This window comes from Ammospiza nelsoni, chromosome 5 (assembly GCF_027579445.1).
Source record: "Ammospiza nelsoni isolate bAmmNel1 chromosome 5, bAmmNel1.pri, whole genome shotgun sequence".
NCBI lineage: Eukaryota > Metazoa > Chordata > Aves > Passeriformes > Passerellidae > Ammospiza > Ammospiza nelsoni.
This window is the reverse complement of record NC_080637.1, coordinates 15886462-15906060: the sequence shown is the minus strand read 5'-3', so window position 1 is coordinate 15906060 and position 19599 is coordinate 15886462. Positions and strand designations below refer to the sequence as shown.

The window sequence follows — 19599 nt, the reverse complement described above, 5'->3', positions numbered from 1 at the left end:
AATCATATTCAAGCACACTGCCAAAATCCTTAAAATTACCACAAACTGACAATCTTGTATACCCCTGAAATTATACTAGGAGAAGCATTTTGCTTTTTAAAAGACACCAGAAGAAAGTTTAATTTATGTGCGTAAACTCATTGTAATGGCAGCTTTTCAAGACACTGCACTGTATAATTTCTGATTTAATCCAGACTTGCCAAACTGGTCCCATTCAAGAAATCACACTCTGTACTAGAGGTGCCAAGCTTCATCTTAAAAAAAAAAAAAGCCAAACCCAACAGTTAGTTCCTTGACCCTGTCACTCTTGCTCTGTCAGTTTATAACAAAACAGCCACAATTATCTCAGCACACAGAGATTCATCTGGAGGATGATGCCATGCTCTAGAAAATGGATTTTTAAAAACCTTTTTTGAGGCACTTGTTCCTGGTACTACCCTTTTGTCCTCTATGGTCAGCACTACCATCCTCTTCATTAGAAGTCATGCTTGGCTTCATGGCACATCATCCCAGACACTGGTGTGAGATGGAAGTACAAAGGTAAATTCAGACTCATGTCACTTCAGGAGTAAAATAGAAAGCAAAATACAAAAACCTTTTGCTACCACAGCCTTTGTACCTAAGGCAATTCTCACCTCCTAGGACAAACCTCTTTTCAACAGAGCTCTTCAACTTTCCATATGGATTTTCCACTTAACCTAACACTTTGGCATTGACTACTCACTCCAAGTTCAAACCAGATCATTCCCTTCAAATATGTCTTAGTTTGCACCTCTGCCAAAGTTTATTAGCACCTTTCAATTAAACACAGAAGTTTTAAACCAATACAAACCCCTTACAGTACAGCTGGCAAAAAAAAACCCACAAAATTCTTCCTTTATCAGAGATGCTTAAAGTTTCAACTCGTGTTTAATCTATCACTTATAGAGAAACACTTGCGGTAACTCACACCAAGGTTATTTTCTAAGAACAGCTTTACTTTGAAGTTCTTTTACTTGTCAGAGCTATGTTTAAAATAGAAACACTTCTTGCTCATTCATTGACTATTTGATGAAGAAACTTGTCAGCTATCACATCCAGAAATATCTCTAGGCCCTACTATTAATAGCAATTAGGGAACAAATGGTATGAGGGAAGTTTAAACCTCTGATAAGCACCAGTACCATTGTATGGTTCTCTCTCCCATCACAATGATCTCCATCTATGTTCAACCAGATTTACATACCGTGTAGGAGACCTACAGCAAAGCAGCTGTAAACCAAATCCTGTCTGCTCATCATCCATGCTGCCACTGCTAATGACACAGCAGTGCATGGAAATAATAAGGCATGGAAGAGTTATTCCTTTTCTGGAGTGGCTGGCAGCCCATAATGATGGAGGACAAGCATCCATCCCATGCCCTCTCTATCCCTCTCAGAAATGGAGCAGTGAGTGCAGATGAGCACTGCTGTCCTGGACAGAAACAGGAGTCCTCAGCATTGTCCTGTTAAAAGCACATTTATCCACTGCTCCTCAAAGGACAGGGCTGGATCTGGACATGTTTTATAGCCTGGTATATCCAGTACTTTCACAGATGGTTCAAGATGAGAATTCAGCTTTCCTTCCCCTTAGCATAAATTTACATTCACTTGCACGCGTAAGAAATGAGAGGCATCAAAAACATCTTGAAACAAAGCAATCTCCAACCCTTTGAATGAAGACTGAAAAAAGCCACAAGGAAGTGAAGAGGCCCACTGGCATAACTGCCAGGGATGGGCATCATTTGGGGAAACTGAGGTCCTTTCTCATCCTAGGATGGCTCATGCATTTCAGCCCAAGGTCACAGAATAACCTGGCCAGCAGGTCACCCATGAACACATTTATGGTATTTTTTACTCACAAAACTGATGACTTACCCCTATGTATGTTACCACCTAGCCTTTTAAAAATGCAAACCTTTCTTTAAATTACTCCACTGAATGAAGTCAGCATAAATTCTGATTTGACAGGTATGTCATGAGGGTCAATATTTCTAAAGGATTATTCAGTAGGTTAACCATTAAAGGAGGACATAGTAAAGAACCACACTCCAAGCATTTCTGAAGTGCTTGAAGTACAAAAATCTGGTTTATAAAAATATCTTCTCAGTTAAAATTTAAAAATAATAAGATCATTTTGTCTAAAAATTGTTTTGCATGTACCAGGTTCTCAAATTACTTACAGTTACATTACATTAACCTAAGCAGAAATGTAAGCTTGCCAACAAGCTCCTATGAAAACTCATTATCTGGCCTCCAGCCAAATGTTGGATCTAAGACAGGCTTTTTATGTCAGCAGCCTGTTCCTGCAACCAGTAACTTTTTTTTTATGCTGACATTTCAGCAGTTTCACTAGGAAAAAAAAATCTTGGAGATTCTGTATTCCAACTGACTCGAGAGTCAAATTTAGGCAAGCTTGGGGAAGCTTTTGTAAAATGAAAGACCAGAATCCGATCTAGAATTAGATTTACTGTAAAATACAGCAACTAAGTATCAAAACACTCCTTTCACCATCATAGCTATTCATCCCTCACCTTCTCCCAGCTACCCATCCTGGACCCATCCCTGGGTGCCCAAACACCCATTCTGAGCCCAGCTGGCTCAGCTGTGAGTTTCTGGATGTTTCTAGTAACTCCCCATATCCACCACATCAAAACCACCAAGCAACTCCCTGCATGTGAGGAGCTCAGAGTGCAAAGGCAGACCCACATCTCACTCTGCTTTCAAACTATTAACAAATATCATAACACTCTAATAAAAATACAAGTATTTTAACTCCATGCATTTTAAACACTGCCAAACATGCATTTCCCAACACTGCCACACATGTGACAGTAATCAAGTGAAACAGGTCTGTTTTCTCCATGCTTAAAAAACCTCCTAGCTAAAGTAATCTTTAAAGATTTTCTTTTTAATTGTAATTAATATCTACCAGTCCTTCAAGACAGAAGTTTTATTCCTTTTAGAGAGGGCCAGGGAAGAGATGCCTTTCTTTTGACCTAATATGTAAAACCCTCAAACAACTGTCAGACCTTTATTTCCAGTGAATATATCAGGACCCAAAAACAACATACATTCACATTCCAAATTTATACTAAGAACAGAAAAATCAAGTTTTCCCAAACTTCCACATGAAAATTGTAAGGAGATCTACAAGACATTTTTCAGCCTACGTTTATAGAGATGCTTCAGTAAGCAGACAAGGATTTCCAGGGAATATTGACAGCCACCCCTGCCATCTGGAGGGACTTGTTCATGAGATGTGTTCCCATGGACAACCCTCCCACCCCTTCCTGCCACTGCCACCCCATTTCTACTCCTGCATGAAGGAGGAAGAGGTTGGGATGCAGAGGGAACTCAACAAATGCATTACCCAATGCACTCCTGCTGTCTGAAACCTGCCTGAACTCACCCCAGAGGCTCCTACAAGTAGAACACAGGTTTTGGTTTTCTGTTGTTGCATTTAGTTTTTACACAAGTGCAGTCTGTGGCCTGGTAGACCCAGCAGGGATTGGACAGCTAAATTTTCAAGCGCACTTTTCAGAGAAAGGGATCTGCTTCACAACAGAGGGTTCAGTCAGCTTTCCTTGGCTGTTAACAAAACAAAAACCTGCTACACAAAGTCAAACAGCATTGCCTCAGCAAGTGTTAGTCTGGAGCCTGAGGGAAAACAAACAAAGAAACCACTTAAAACATCATGGATGAATTTCATTCCAGGTCAAAAAGGCCCTACGAGATATGACACAGTACAGCAACCTTTAAAGCACCCCTGTTCCTTTTGCTAGAAAAATAGCTTTTCAGAAAGCTGAAGATGACCTGCAAATCTAGCATACCCCTAGTTCTCACTTCTACATTCCATCTCCTTCATATTGTCCTTTCATTCTCAAAACGGATTTCTGCAGAAGTTCAGTGTAAGAGTCCTGGTATCCAAGAAAAGCCAGGCTGTGAGTGGATGAACAAATACAGACATTGTTGTCAACACCAGGACGTTCTGGTCTTATTGTGAGGAAGGGATGTGCAAACTGAGGAAGTGGAAAGAATCAAGATTGTGTTTGATATCCATTACTTCTACACTGAAATGTTTCTTAATAATATCCTGAGAGTTCACAGGAGAGCAGTAACACAGGACAAACTCAATCCATCCACATACACTGAAAATTAAGCTTGGTGTATTCTTTTCTAGACATGTTTAACTAAAACTGAAAGGAACAGTGAGTCTATCTAAGCCTAATACAGATTCAGAGTCCTCTGTATAATGTTCTGTGCAAAAAGTTCCCTCCTGCTACATGATTTTTCCCCCCAATATTTCATTTTAATGAATGGAATCTCATTTCAAGTCACTGTCCAAACATTTTGTACTTATTAATATTTAAGAAACTAACCAGAGAAAGATCAACTGCACTAGAGAACTCCTTGTCTGCTCAGCTTTTCACAGAATCAGAATGGGTCAGAGTGGAAGGAACCACAGTGGGTCATCTGGTCCAACATCCCTACTCTAGCAGGGTCATCCCAGAGCACAGGATAAAGGAAAATGACACTTTCCTTCCCCCTGTGCACAGACTTCTCCCAAACTACTCTCCAGGAGGCTCACAACTCTGAAGAAAGCCAAACTTTACCCACAGTTCTTCCTGAACAACAGGGAGTGCTTTTGTAAAGGGGAAGTTTGTACTTTTCAAGAAAACTTTTCATTAAGCTTGCCTCAACAAAGATTTTAGCACACAGAAGGGACACAACTCACACTCAACACGGCCCTTTCATGTCATGAACAGCTCCAACATGAGACTGAGCTCATCCAGGACAATGCAACATTTTGGGTTCTCAGTATAGGATGTCATCACTTGTCACTGGAAACCAAGACTGCAATACTTCGGGCCACACATTCAGTTGGATTGGCCAAGAGCAGCTTACAAACACTCTCTGAAAATTACAAGCATTGCCCAAGTGCCCTCAATTTCTGACATCACAAACACGAAAACAAATCTTCCAGCTGAGCCCTCCCACACTCATCACAACAGGTTCATCCTGAAATAACACTCAGCGTCACAGGCTGGTCAAGTCTTCCTTGAATTACATCACCGTCGGCTTCAGGGCCAGAACATACCCAGAACAAACTCCTTTCTGGTTTTGAGTAACATCTATTAAAAGCTCCTGACAGGGTCAGGATTCCTTAAAACTCTAGGAACAGACTAGACTAGACTAGACAGGGATAGACCATGGGGATGGACTCTGTGAGTTGTTTCTCTTCGTAATAGATGAAATTATCAGGCTACCCTCGAAGAAGCATTATGCTTAGTAACTCAGGATTATTATGCCTGTGAGTTTGAAGGGAGATGACAAAAAAATCCCACCGGAATCACTTCCTGTTACACACTCCCAGCAGAAGCAACACTCAGTTAACACAGTTTGGAAACCAACAGGACGTTGTGCTTTGGTGTTGAGACTTAAAACAGATGCAGCTATTAATTAAGTACCACCTCAAACAATTTATATTGTCCACTGGGAGGAGGAGGGGAGGAAGAAAAGAGTGGAAAGCTGTGTAACATCTTCCATGGTTTAATATGGGGTCTGGAGATGTAGTTCAACATACAGATCTCGACTGCCACTGCTGAGGTTGTCACAGCAACCATAATGCAGCTTCATGAATATGCATTATGGTAAAATCTATCTTTTTTTTCCCCAAAAGGGAGTAAAGTGTCATTCAGCTCACAACATGAAGCTCCCTGGGAGACAAATCAGGACTGCACAGTAAAAGTGACTTGTCTGCAAAACCTTCAGCTTGGCTGCTGCCAACAAAAGGGCTGGGGGAAGAGGGGAGACCCAGAAGAGGGTGGCTTGGGGCTGTAGGGATCTCTTCTGTACCTTCCTCAGACAGTAATTCACACATATCTGGCAAAAATGTTAAGGCAGACATTCCCAAAATGAGCTGCTCAGTTCCTGCAGAGTTGCAGACCTTGATCCCCCAAGCACCTGGGGACCAGCCCTTCAGTCAGCCAGGCAGCAGCACCAGTGACCCTCCACAGAAGGACAGAGAAGGGGCAGCTGCTGCTCAGTGTCCCAGACAGCTGAAAATGGGGCCCTTGACTTGACCACCACTGGAAAGTTGTGGGTGGACAGTTCACAAAAAAAAAAAAAAAATCCCAAACCACACACTTGTACCTATCCAGGTCAAACTTCACTGTGTCAAGGAACAAAAGGCAGTAATTGTTTCCACTGAGTATCTGTGGGAGCTGTACTTTGTCCTTAACTCCCCATTTACCCTAACATTTCCTCTGCTAACAGAGAGCCACCATACACACTTCTTCTGTCTGGCATCATGAAACCTGTCTCTCCTTGTGAAACCTAAAATTAACAAGCTTTGTTAAATTAATTTGTCTGTAAATTGAGAATTTTAACTCCTGAACAGGAAGATGAAATTCATTCTTCCTCAGGACACCTGTGTGGGAGACAATAAAAGTGAGACACTGGTTATGCCACCAGAAGAGCTGCACAAAAAAGCCTTGCATGAAGACTTTGCCTGCAGAGAGGATCTCCAGCAGCATGCATGGACTAGAGGAGCCACCAGTTCCAGCCATGGCAGACAGCCTGTGAAAGGGTTAGCATGTCGTGATAAAGGCTACTGCTGACATGAATTTCTTCCTTCCAGGTCACCCACTGGGCCCTCCTTTCTCCCCTGCTGTGCTCCCATCCCAATCCCAGAGAGCCCAGCCAGGCCTGAAACCCACGAGATCATAGGCTGACACCAAAGGGAGCAACCCCATTAATTTCTGCCACAGCCTTTATGTCATTTGATCACTCATGCAGTTTATCAGCTCATTGCTGAGCAACTAATTTTTGTGTTTGTTTTCTGGCAAGGTCAGTTTAATCAGAGCAGACAGGGAGGCAGTCTCACTCAGTGAAGCACAGACTATTGGAGATTCTGCTGCTCCCACACAGAAAACATTTGTGGTGGCGGTGGGCAGAGGGAGAAAGCATCCTTTTACAGGAGCCACCTGCACTTAAATGAGGCTAAACTGCAAAGCCTCGCCCTAAAGACAGTGTTCATGAAGCTGCCACAAGGCACATTTCAGAAATTGGACTCAAGAGCTTCATTCCCCACTCTGAAGGACAGGGAAGAGTTTGTCACAGCTTGGCACTGACAAAAGGCTTTTTTCTGCTTCCTTGCTCTGAATTTTGTCTACTAGTCAGGGTGAAGACAGGAAGATGAGCATCACCAGCTTAGCAAGAGCCTCTGCATAGAAGGTTCTGGCAGCTCAGAACTGGATGGGCTTCCAACAGGTAAGAAGTTGGGGCACACAGCAAGTGCTTCTGCCTATAAAAACAGAGACATGGGGGTGACAAATGGGGCAGAAGGACAGGACACAACTAACACAGGGTAAGACTGTCATCACTGCACTTATCTCTTCCTCCACTGTTCAAATGGAAACTCTAAGAAGTCTAACTTGACACAACACTCAGAATAATGCTGGTCTTTTGCAATCTACTTTAAAATAAATATTTAAAGTTGGAAGTACATATACTGGCAAGAGCATCTTATGCAGACTAATAAGTTTATTAAGAAGGTAATCACTGATTGTTTATAAAAACTGTGAGCCCTGCCAGCCTTGAAGAATTTTGATTACATTCCTTCAATGTAAAAAAGAGCAAGTTATTGACACCTCTTTGATGCCAAGTTTTTCATCATCTCAACTGCATGTTCATCTTCAGAGGGTAACTACAGATAAATCAGAGAATGAAGGTACTGCTAAGAAAAAAAGACACTGTAGAAATGAGCTGCAACGCAAGCTTAAAAAAAGATTCTTTGAGAAAAGCATTCCAAGGTCTACACAGACTGGCTTGGTGCTAGCAGGTATTTCTTTGAGAGGACTCTCAGAAGCAATCGGGTGTCTGATCACAGCTCACTCAGCAGCCTATGGAAACAGAGCGAAGGTACACAGCATTGTCTAGTTTTGAAGAATGTCTGTGCATTCCTTTTTGTTTGTTGTGCGTAAACACAAAGATGTACCCAAGTGAAGCAGACACAGCTCACAGCTAACAAGCACAGCCTGACCAATTTCCACCATGCACATACAGCCATGAGCACAGCTGAGGGCACAAGCCAGGGCTGAAGGGGAGCCTGCCTAGCCCTCACCACTCTGCCATGTGAGAAACACTTCCCTGAGCCACTCTGCCAAGCCTCCTGTGCACTGGGATTTCGCTCATGGCCAGGCCACACAGAAGGAATTACTGAAGCTAAGAGGCAAAAGACCACAGGCTGCAACTGCTGTGTCACACGTGCAGGGATAAAATTAACCCCCCAACTTTTCTGACACTAAGGAACCACAGGCCCAGGTTCCCAAATACTTCCCAAACCACATATCTATCAGGGTACCTCACTGAGAACAAGGGCCAGAGTACAGCAAAATGGTCTGTTCTGAGGGTCTTTCCTCAATTTAGGGAGACAATTCAGTAGAAGCCAACACTAGAACTTTGTGAGTATCCAGTTAACATGAAAGCATCCAGATGCAAGTTTTCAGTGAAAGATTCCCAAGATGCATTAGTTTTGTGTACAACACTTGGTAACTTGTTTCTCCAAGTTTTAACTAACCTACTGCTGATCTGAGAATTCATTAACCTTCTGAAATGTGAATGTTGCAAAAAAAAAAAAAAAAAAAATCAAGCATTTCACCTATGCTGACTACAAAAATCGAAAGACAGACACAACTGAGGAAAAGAATGGAGCATTTTACCAAACACCAGTAGCTCTCCAACTGCTATGCAGTTATAAAAATAATGTTAATGCATTAAAGATTTTTAACTTCTCCCTTTGTGGTTAAATACAACATTGCAATTCCATGAAGAACTATAAAGACATAGCTAGCACATGCCAATTACAACCACCACTATAATTCAGCATATTTTCTTTCCTACTATATACTGGCCCTGAGCTTACAAAGAATGTGTATAATCTCCAAATCACAGACATTTCCATGCAAGCAGCAGAGCTGCTGCTCATTCTATTCCTTGTCACTTTCTCCCAACAAATATCTGAAAATGCTTCTGAAGTTGGTGCTACAAGTACACAAGAGAGGGAAGAGGGGAAAAAAGTTAAAATACACCACGGATTACACAAGTTTGCAGTATTATAATTACTCATCATGTCAACCTCTAAATGAAGGGGCATAATATATTGTGTAAAAACTTGCATAAATCATGTGTAAAAGGACAGGCACAACACACAAAAATGGGGTTTATCAGAGTAGGTTAAATGAAGAAGTAACACAGAAAGACCAAGTTTTATACAATAAGTCTGGCTTCAGGCATCAGCTTAATTTCTGGCACTGTCTGTACTACACAGCCACTTGTAAAAGCCATGTAAACTGTTCCTTGAAATCTTACCACAGAGTAAAAAAGCCAAGGTCAAGTTCCCACCAGACTGACAGCAGCTCTGCTGGAAAGCAGCACTCTGGAAAAGAGCCTCCTTCATTCCACCCACGCAGCTCGTCAAAGCACGAGAGAGATATTTTACTCCACGTAGAAGAGTTAGGAAATAGCAGAGGAAGTTGTGTGACACAGGAAAGCACCGAATCTGGGCTCTAGTTATCACAGACCCCTCCTGCATTTCTTCTGACTGCAACCCTTTATTGCACTGCTGTTACATTTGCTGGGAAAAGAAAGAAATCACTGTACCCGAAATACGGGTTTGATATCTGAACTGCAATTACTTGTTTGAATAATTAACCTAGTGAAATGGCAGGCTCCAGATTGAAAAGCCCTGCTGCTCAAGGTAATCTTCCTTACAGGAGCAAACCTCTGTTCTCTCACATTTCAAACTGCACCATTCCCACAGTAGCCAGAATATCTGCTCTTTGTCCCCATGCTTACAGTAGAAATCCTAAATATTTAAGAAACAAAACTCCCAGCTGGTGTAGCCATACCAGGGAGCAGAGGGTACAGTTCTGTGAGAAACAAGATCCCTAAGGAATAGAACCACAATCCTGCAAGTTAACTCCTTTGTTCAGTAAACTGCTCAGGTCTTCTGCCATAACTGCAGATCTTTCATTTCTCATGTTGATTTTAACATGCTTTGGACAGCAAAACTCAGTAGAAATCTTTGCTATTAAATCTGATTCTTCCAAGAAGCAGCTGTCGTCTGGGATCTCCTCCACACTCTTTCCCAACAACCTCTGCCTATAATATCAATGCTGTTCAAAAAGCCAATTTGGGTGACACCACTAACTGCTCTAAGAAGAGGGCTGAGGATGGACACTGAGGATGGACACCAGTGCCGCCCAGGAAAAAGCTGCCATACACACTCAGCAGCAGTGAGAGTTCAACAGGCAATGCATGGAGAAGTATGAAGGTGAGGCTGAGCAAAGTACATCCCCTCACCCCACCAACAGTCACAGATGGGGACCATAGCCTATGAGGAAGTAGAATAACCTTGGAAACAATGATGGAGAAGTCAGGGAGAGAAAGAAAAAAAAAAAAAAAGAAGACATTACCCAAGTTTCCCATGCATTCTTGTGTTTTCTTACAAATTCTATTAGTTGACAAAACCTATTTTATTTTGCAAACAAAAACCAAAATAACTCATCACTCAAGACACTCAACACGGCTGGAAACAAACTCCAGCCAGCAATCATAACACACTTATCTTCACACACAGGGCAGCTCAGCTCCTCACCTCCAGCAGCCTGGCACACACAGGCTGCCACAGGAACAGGGACAAAACACGGAGATGCATGGCCACATTCTATGAGCAGTTCTGAGGCCTCCTTAAAGCAAGAATAGAGCCAAGAAAAACTAAATAAAAAATTCCATAATACCAAGGAAACACAGAAATTATGCTTTACATAAGTCTGTAAGGAAGATACAAAGCCTTTTCCTAACAATAAAACACACAGCTGAGGTAATTACCATAAGCTTGCCCAGTTCATACTAATTTGGTCATATTCGTAAAAAATTAACATTTTAATGGTGTCTCTTATATTCTACTGTCTCATAACTGCAGATGACAAAAAGTTATGCACAGGAGTTAACAACTACTTTCTGAAGCTGCCTGAAACAACTGGAACAAGATTATCTTAGAGCAAGTCTTTAAATAAAGCAGGACATGTCAACAAACCAGCTCCACTTCTCTGCAAAGGGGGAGCCTGCTGTCAGCATCACCACCAAAGTATACACATAGGCTAAGTGGCATTTCTCCCAAGAGAACCAGCTCCTCTCTTGAAACAGCAGTACTAGCTAGTTTTCCACCAGGTTTCAACATGATATGCACTGAACACATGGAAAAGGAAAAAAAAAATCTCTGCCAGATTTGTCCATTTGATCCCAAACATGGGGTAGCACATGAATCCAATGGTGTGTGCACTTCATGGATCAGCTTTTTTAGTTTATTAACCAAGCCTGTAAAAGCACTCTAAATTACCATACATTTTGCATCTCTATTATAAAAAACCCCAGTACTTTCTTGTCTCAAAATGTCACAGCTACAACGCAAAGCCTGTCAGGCTGCTAAAATAATCCAAAGCCACTGACAGCAAATAGCAACCTGGCACATGTTGAGCCTTCAGACTCAAAATAGATTTAAATTAACACAAAGATAGAGGGAGAGAGTTTAGTAACAAAGTGAAGAAACCAAGGGAAAAGAAATAAGATTCTATCAGTCATCATTTCAATCAGCCCAAACAAGTCAAAAGGCAGCTAGAGGATGGCATTTACGTCTGCCTCTGAGGCTGGGACAAGGGCCAGAACTACACTCCTTGAGCTGACTTATTTATGCCACGCTGGCACTTCAGTTGGCAGCCATAAAGGTGCAGAGGTCAGAGTCCCTGAGGAGAGAGCCATGGATGTGTGTCCTTCCAAGCAGTGTGTCTGGAGCCGGGAGCCACAGCCCTTGCAGCCACCATCAAACCTCTCCAGCTGCGCCCATTTCAAAGCTGCCTCAGCCCACAGAGGAGATTTCTGGAGAGATCCCACCTTTCTCCATCCAACCACTCCTACAAAATAGAGTGTTTTTCCAAGCCAAAGCCAGAGAGAAGCCAGCGGTGCCTCACTTTAACACTGAGAGGCCACGTCCCCAGCTGAAGGCCAGAGACCACCCACAGACCTCCAAAGACCTCATGAAAATTCTCTAAAGAATGTGGGGATGGATACAAATGAAGGCAGAGAGCAACATTTCTGGCACTTCTGTCAGTTTCTTAACTGAGATTTCTTACAGCTTTAACATATTCCCAATTTCTTAAATAATAGTCCCATATTTAAATCTTAGAATTTTAAAACCTAAACCATAGATTTCACTTTTCAAGAAGGATCCCAAAAGCTGAATTACAAGTCAAGCTCAAATTCCTGCATAGGGATATCAAGCCTTTTGTTTATACTACACAAATGTTTTAACAGATACAGTCTCTCAAAGTCATGGAAACTTGCAATTCTGAGACTTTTTGCATTAATGTCAGAAGTATACTCAAGACTGCAGAATGTGATGGAACCACCAGTTAGTACTGAACTCCCACTAGCCTCTGACTTACTTACATGACTGGCATAAAAGTTAAAAAAAAAAAAAAAAAAAAGTAAAAGCTACACTATATTATTCTTGAATATACTGGGGATCTCCAGAGCAAAGTATGCTCAAATGCAAATTACAAAACATCAAATTTGGTGAAGGGAAAGTAAAAGGAAAATTATCTCTTTGGATTTCTTTGTTGTAGACACCTGGAGCCTCCATCCAGCTGCAGGATCCAGGCAGACAGACTAAACTTGAGCAGGGACTTGGATGGCTGGAAATGGGATCTGCTCTAAACAACACCTTAGTCTTGGAAGAAGAGCTGATGAGTAACAGGGACTGGCTGCCTTTAGGGGGAAAAGAAAAGCTGTAAATACACAATGAAGGGATAGTTCATCTCCTATGGATACCCCTGCCAAACCATTCTATTTGTTGGATAGTACAAAAGCTTCAGAAACTAAACAGCACTCTAAATCAGGGACTGTTCTAGCTTTTAATTGCTACACTCAACTTTGATGCCCCAGCACACCAGGGGCATCAGGCTTTTCAAAAGATCTATTGCAACAAGCAAAATAAAAACCTCCCCTTACTGAAACCCTTCCTTCAGAAGAGGGAGGCACACAACCCAGAGACATGAAAGCAAGTTTTTCCAAATTGTAAGACTATTTCCTAGTAAATGTGAAGGTTTCTGAGTGCCCAGGAGTCACAACTGGCACTGGGATCAGAAAGTTGGGTCTGATTTGTATAGAACCAGCACTAAGAAATTTGACCAAGAGCTCACATGTGTACAGAAAAGGAAGTCTTTGGATTTGGTATATAGTCAACAAACATACAGAAGAGGTCAGACCACTTCCTACTGGCATTCTTACACAAGAGTGCACACTGGACTACAATCACACTGCCAGTTATGACTACACTTTTCAAAACAACTTTTAAAGTAAAAGTTGAATCTACTAGTAAGTCCTTATTTAAAAATAAAAATAAGCTATTCCAGTTATCAACTCATAGGAAAGAAAAACTGCAAGCTTGTAGCTAATCTACCTCAAGATCTCGTGTCTGGTGCTTCCTCTGTGGTTCAGAACCATCAGCAGTGCATCTGTTTCCTAAACACAGTTTCCCATGTCTCATTTCACACAATGAGCAACCTGTGGTCGTTCAGCCATCCTCAAGGTCAAACCCTTCACTGTGTTTCCAGTAAGTATATGGGTCTTCAAATGACTTTTCTTCTGGCTTTTACAAGAATTCAGTATTAACCCACAGCAACTAAACTACTGCTTGATTAAGAAAGTTCTAGAAAACACCAGTCTGTGTAACTACCAACACCTAGTTCTGCTGGAGCTTTTGAAATGAGAAGTAGTAGTTAAAAACACCAAGGAAACAGACACTGGTTTTTGTGGCAGTCTATGTAGTGTTTTCAAAACTCATCTAACACAAATGTTAACAGTTAAATGTGCACATGAAATATTTTGTTCAATGAATGAGGTCTGCTGTACTTTCATATTAGCTCTCAGATGTTATCATGAACTTTTAGCCAGATGAGAAGAAAGCCTCCTTCAGGGTAAAAGAAACAGCTGTAGTTTGCTTCAGACAATAAGGAATACAAACTGCATGGAAGGATTTTCCATAATTTAACTGTCACCAACAACAGACTAATGAGTCACAGACAACAGCTTAATACTTACAGCTTATTGCTAAAGAAAAAAATATTTATGCAATTTCAAAGTATTAACAAGAAAACAAAAAATGAGTTTTGAATAGATCCCTGTAGTGTCTCAGGTTAGCTGTAACCACCCAAGTGAAACTCAGAGTGGACACTGGACACAGCCAGGCTTGCACTGCACCAGGAAAATCAGAGTGAAAATGTCAGCCATTGTTTCCTACTCAAAAAGCATATACTGTCCCTGTTCTCCTTTAACAGAGGACTGCAAGGGCCAGAGAGCTTCACCAAGCAAATTCAAACTGCTAACAAAGTCAGCTCCACATTCCTCCTGTAAAATATTCCAAGAAATGGTATTTGTGCTTCATTTATTTTCAAGAGGGATAAGTGATCCAGCATCAGAGGGAATCTTTGTTGGCAGAGCACTCAAACTGGGGAAGAATTGCTACTGGAACAAACAGGAAAGAAGCAAAAGTAGCTTTACAAAATGTGTATTTGCTGTAAAAATATTGCCTAATATAGTTTTCTGGGGAAGTCACAACTATTCCACCTTGGCTGGTTATTGCCATGACTGAAAGCAAAAAGAGCTGTTGAATGCATGTATAATCATCAGTCACATAAGCAACCCTGCCAGGGAGGGAAGACAAAGTTTCTGAAAATAGGCCGAGACCTTTTTCAAGTATCAAAAAGCTTTTGTTTTCAGAACATTTCTTCCAAATAGAAAAGGGCTTGCTTATTATTCCAGATAATCTGGAAGAGAACAGAGTTCTCATTTCTGCACTGTTTTGAAAACTCTTGACATTAGTTTTATTTACTGCAGGTTTCCAGGAAGCTCTTACATCTGAGGACAATCTGGCAAGCCCAGCACCTGGTAGCAGCTGTCAGTTCTCTGAAAGGATCACCGAGCTCAGCCCCACTGCTCAAGGCTTGTTGGGAAGGGCATTCCCACTGCACACCCACTGGGATCCCACAGAGCTGCTGGGACCATGCAGGCTTTTACACAACACCAAGTCACATTTTGTACCACATTTTGGTACAAAAAGTGACCTCAGACACTTGGAGATGTCCTCTGGGTTACTTTGTAGATTAACTTTTAAAGGAGCGTGAGATATTGGATAAAAGCACTGCAGAAGTGCAAAGAATTATGAACTTAATCTAATTGTAATAACACCTGCAGGTGGTTTAATGCTTTGAAAAGTTGGACTACACAAAGAATATATTCAGACAGATTGTCATTTTTCCTACTCCTTCCAAGAACATAACCCTTGCAGGGCATTGCAAGACTTAGTAGTCTTCAGATATGGTTTTTACTATTATCTGATGATCCCATCAGTCAAAGACACCCTAGTGCAAGTCCCATGAGGATTCTTTGGATGTTTTGCTGCCCCCAAGTTCCACACTTGACAGCTATCTTTGCTCCACACAAACAGGATGGCAGCTGCTGGGAATCAAACATCTCAGCTAAAGACAGCAAGGTGCATGCAGGCAACTCCTTTGGCACTACTCCCTGTCTCACAAGGGAAAAGATGAGAAAGAGAGAAGATGAAGAAAGCCCCTAACACAAAAATGAGTTCAGAGATAGGATTGTGGATTACAGATCATCTTGCACTTGATTTCAATCAGGTAAAGGTCATGTTCATCAGGGGCCATGTAACTGCAAGGCATATCACATTGAAGGTACACAGCATTTCATCTTTGGGTGCCTAAAATGCCCTTGTTTTTTCCTGTTCCAACCTGGTATCTCGTTGCAATACTTGAGCATTTCACAAAACACTCAGGAGCCCAGGCTATTGCTCCCTGCACTCCCAGAATGGGGTTACAGGTATTTTCAGACTGGGCTCTACTGCTAAGATCTCTAAGGCTCATATTGGACATCCTGTTCTCTCCAGACAACGCAGAAAGCATAAACTCACCCATTTTCTGGGTTATCCCTGGAACAAAGGCTGACACTGGTGGTGGTCCCACTACTAGAGAAGTGTCATGGGAAGCAGCTTTACCCAAAGCACACAATCATACAGTTCCCTGGATTCTGATCTGGAGCAAACTACAGTAAATTACAGGGTTTAGACACCTTCATCAGTCCTAATGTAAGGTGGGTCCCTGAAGCTTTACAGCTACAGACATCACCTGGCTCTAAAAAACAACATGGAAAAAAAAGATATCCTCATCAGATCTCTAACACAGCAGCAGGGACTACTCGAGGTGAAGTCCAAAAATTGCCAACATTTCAAGAGATCCTTCTCCAAACACCTCATGTCTCCCCACCCCTATGGCTGTGACACTCCTGAAAAACTGCTGACAGTTAGAAACCTGCACACCTCTATGATACTTCCCCAGGAATTACAACACACTTCTGACCTTGAGAAGTGCAGCAAGGTATTTTAAAGCAGTTACTGTGCACACCTGGGAATGCAGAGAAGAGATCCAGAGAGAAAGAAAGAAAAATATGCAAACCATTTTCCAAATGCAGAAGGAATGTGGAGCCTCAGGTAGTAAAATACATAGTGAGAGGCTGGAGGACTTTTTTTCTGAAGGTACCTCTAAAGCTAAAATTCTCTTAAGGAGTCAGCTTTTTCATACACATTTCTAACTTAAGAAGAGTTAGTTTTCAAAATTTAAGTTAATTATAAATTTTAGTTTATGAATTAAACCCTGCCTTGAGAGCATCTAAAGATGCTTGTGTATCCTTCACTGAAAAACCTGGTACTAATTTTTGATCTCTGAATATTGGTCAGTTTCCAAACCAGTGAATTTGATCCGTTCTCTATGTCAGTAACCCTGATACCTGACATGAATATTGAAGGAACAAGTGGCTTTTACAACATGGTAAAATGCCAAGCATTGGTAATGCTAGACACCGATACAAACTGCTGATAGTCCTGTCAAGAGATCTGGTAAGACAGTTTTAGCAGCTGGAAACTAACTGCACTCAGTCATTAACTGCATGTATGAGGCCAGCCTGAAGGGTATGGTTTTGTTCTTTCCAATTAAGGTAAGTACAGACCTCTAATGTTGTGAAGTTACTTTTGGGGGGATACTAAGAAAATTTGAAAGGTGCCTATTAATCACTATATTTGGACACAGAGAAGGCAAGCAACTTCCAACTGCTTTTTCCACATGATTTTGCTACATTCTTTAAAAACCTTCAAAAGATCCTATCTTAACCAACCACACATATTAATATTAACATTAACAGGATGTAAATATAATGTAAACCATCACATTTACTTAATGGTAAAGAAATTAGCATCCCCTCTCAAGGAGTTTGATGCAAAACCCACAGATAAAGTGATATTTTGTGCTTTTTGCCTTTTTCTTGTTCTTCTCTCTCCCTCCTGTCCATGACCAGAGCTAGCAGCATTACACCAACATCTTTATTCTCCACCTGGAAGTGTTCACCTAAAAATAGAAGCCCTGTTGACCTAAAAATAAAGCCCCTGTTTACAAATTCTGTACTTAACACCAACTACAGAATCACCCATTTACGCACACAGCATCCAAACTCGCCTGGGTTTGTCTAGAGACAGCTGCTCCCCTCCAGGCCCATCTCTGGGAGATGCAGCTATGCACAAGTGCCCAGGGCTGGGCAGGGCAGCCCCAGCAGAGCACAAGGGTGGCTGCTGGAGAGCCAAACCAGCCCACAGCAGGAATGTGCCCTCACTAATGCAAGCACACGTTCATTATAAGCTGCAATGAGCTCTGTTTCAGACAGGAGTCTGCATCAACACACCCCAAAAACACATGTCCCCATGTGACTCAGCATCCAATGGTTACGCTTATTAGGCATGTGCAGCCAGCAAACCCAGTCATAAATCCCTTAATCACAGGTCAAAAGAGTTGTCAAGGCCTGCACTGATGGGATCAGCAAAATGCTGAAGTGTTTTAAACAAGGAACATTAGCTCCCATGGAAGGCAGAAGTACTCAGAGTGTACCCAGAGTGCAAATCATCAGTGATTTACAGCACCAAAGTGACCTCTTGGACCTGCATCCAAAAAAACAAAATGCACAATTTACTTTATAAGTTTCTTATTTTTAAAGCCCACTGGGAAACATGAGGCCACAACTGTAGCACTGTGCCCAGTTCTGAGGGCCCCAGCACAAGAGATACATGAACATACTGGAGATAGTCCAGCAAAGGGACTGGAGCATCTCTCCTGTGAGGAGAGGCTGGGAGGGCTGGGACTGTTCTGCTTGAAGAAGAAAAGGCTCATGGAGAGGATTTTACAAATGTAGATCAAAAGCTGAAGGGAGGGTGTAGAGGTGACAGAGCTGGGCCCTGCTCAGTGGTGCCGTGACAGAAGCACATCTAAGGGGCACAAACTGAAACAAAGTTCTCTCTGCACATCAGGGAACACTTTTTTTTTTACTGTGGGGGTGACTGAGAATTTGCACAGGCTATCCAGGAAGGTTGTGGAGTCTCCATCCTTGGAGACACTCAAAAGCCATCTAGACTTGTCCCTGAGCAACCTGCTTTAGCTGGCTCTGCTGGAGCCAAGGGTTGGATCAGGCGTCCCCAGAGGACCCTTCTAACCTCAGTCATTCCATGATGCTGCAAAACAAAAAGACTAATTCGCTTCAATTACTGATGAGATACCTAGAGCAAGTTTAAAAAGAATACATCAAACTTCATCTAAAATGTATCTACAGGTGAAGTGCTCTTTATGCATCACCACAGAAAGCTTTCTGCATTAACCTGGCATTTATAGGAAGCTGCAACCAAACAGAATTTCAGTTTTTATTAAAATGCAAACTAGTTTTTAAACTTAGAAACAATTTTGAGTATAATCAAGGCATGTTTAGAGAACACTTCCTGTGGGGTTTTTTCCTTATTAACACAGGCAAATATTAAACATATACAGTGGCCCAGGATGCAAATAGAAAGGATTTTTTCAAAGCAAACTGTGAATCTTTACTTTCCGTCACCCTCAGAAGCAAAAAATCTGCACTTCCAATCATTTAAGCACCTCTAACAATTGGGTCTTGTAAGCCATGGAATTAAATTTTCTGCTTCCAGAGCATGCACCAGGAGAAAGGATTGGGAATTCAAGAGAGAAGGAAAAACACAGCAAGAGTGCTCCCACCCACAAATACAGCATTTCTGATTTGCATCTGATAACTGCTCTTTCAGTTTAGTCAAGACAAGATTTACTTTGCAAATGAAACCATACTATTAAGGTGAAGAAAAACACGCAGAACCTACTCTCTCTGAAGACTGCAGAGCCTGTTAATATTTATGAAGTCTGAAGTAGCTTCAAAGACTCTTTACTTCATTTTCCTTATGTCATAACAAAAAGCAGCACTAAGTCATTAAATTTTAAGGGGACTTCACAACCAAACTCTAACTCTTTTAGTAAATTCTGACCTCTAGGAAAAGGTGTAATTTCTTTGGTTTGGAAGTGCATGTCCTATAGCAACGGCAACGAACACAAGGTGCAAAGAG

The 19599-nt window shown here is 41.7% G+C and overlaps 1 protein-coding gene across 3 annotated transcripts in view; it reads right to left on the bottom strand.

Annotated features, from left to right (window-relative positions):
* GRAMD4 (GRAM domain containing 4) overlaps positions 1-19599 on the bottom strand; it is a 73954-nt gene that overhangs the window by 50494 nt on the left and 3861 nt on the right. The window lies entirely within an intron of this gene.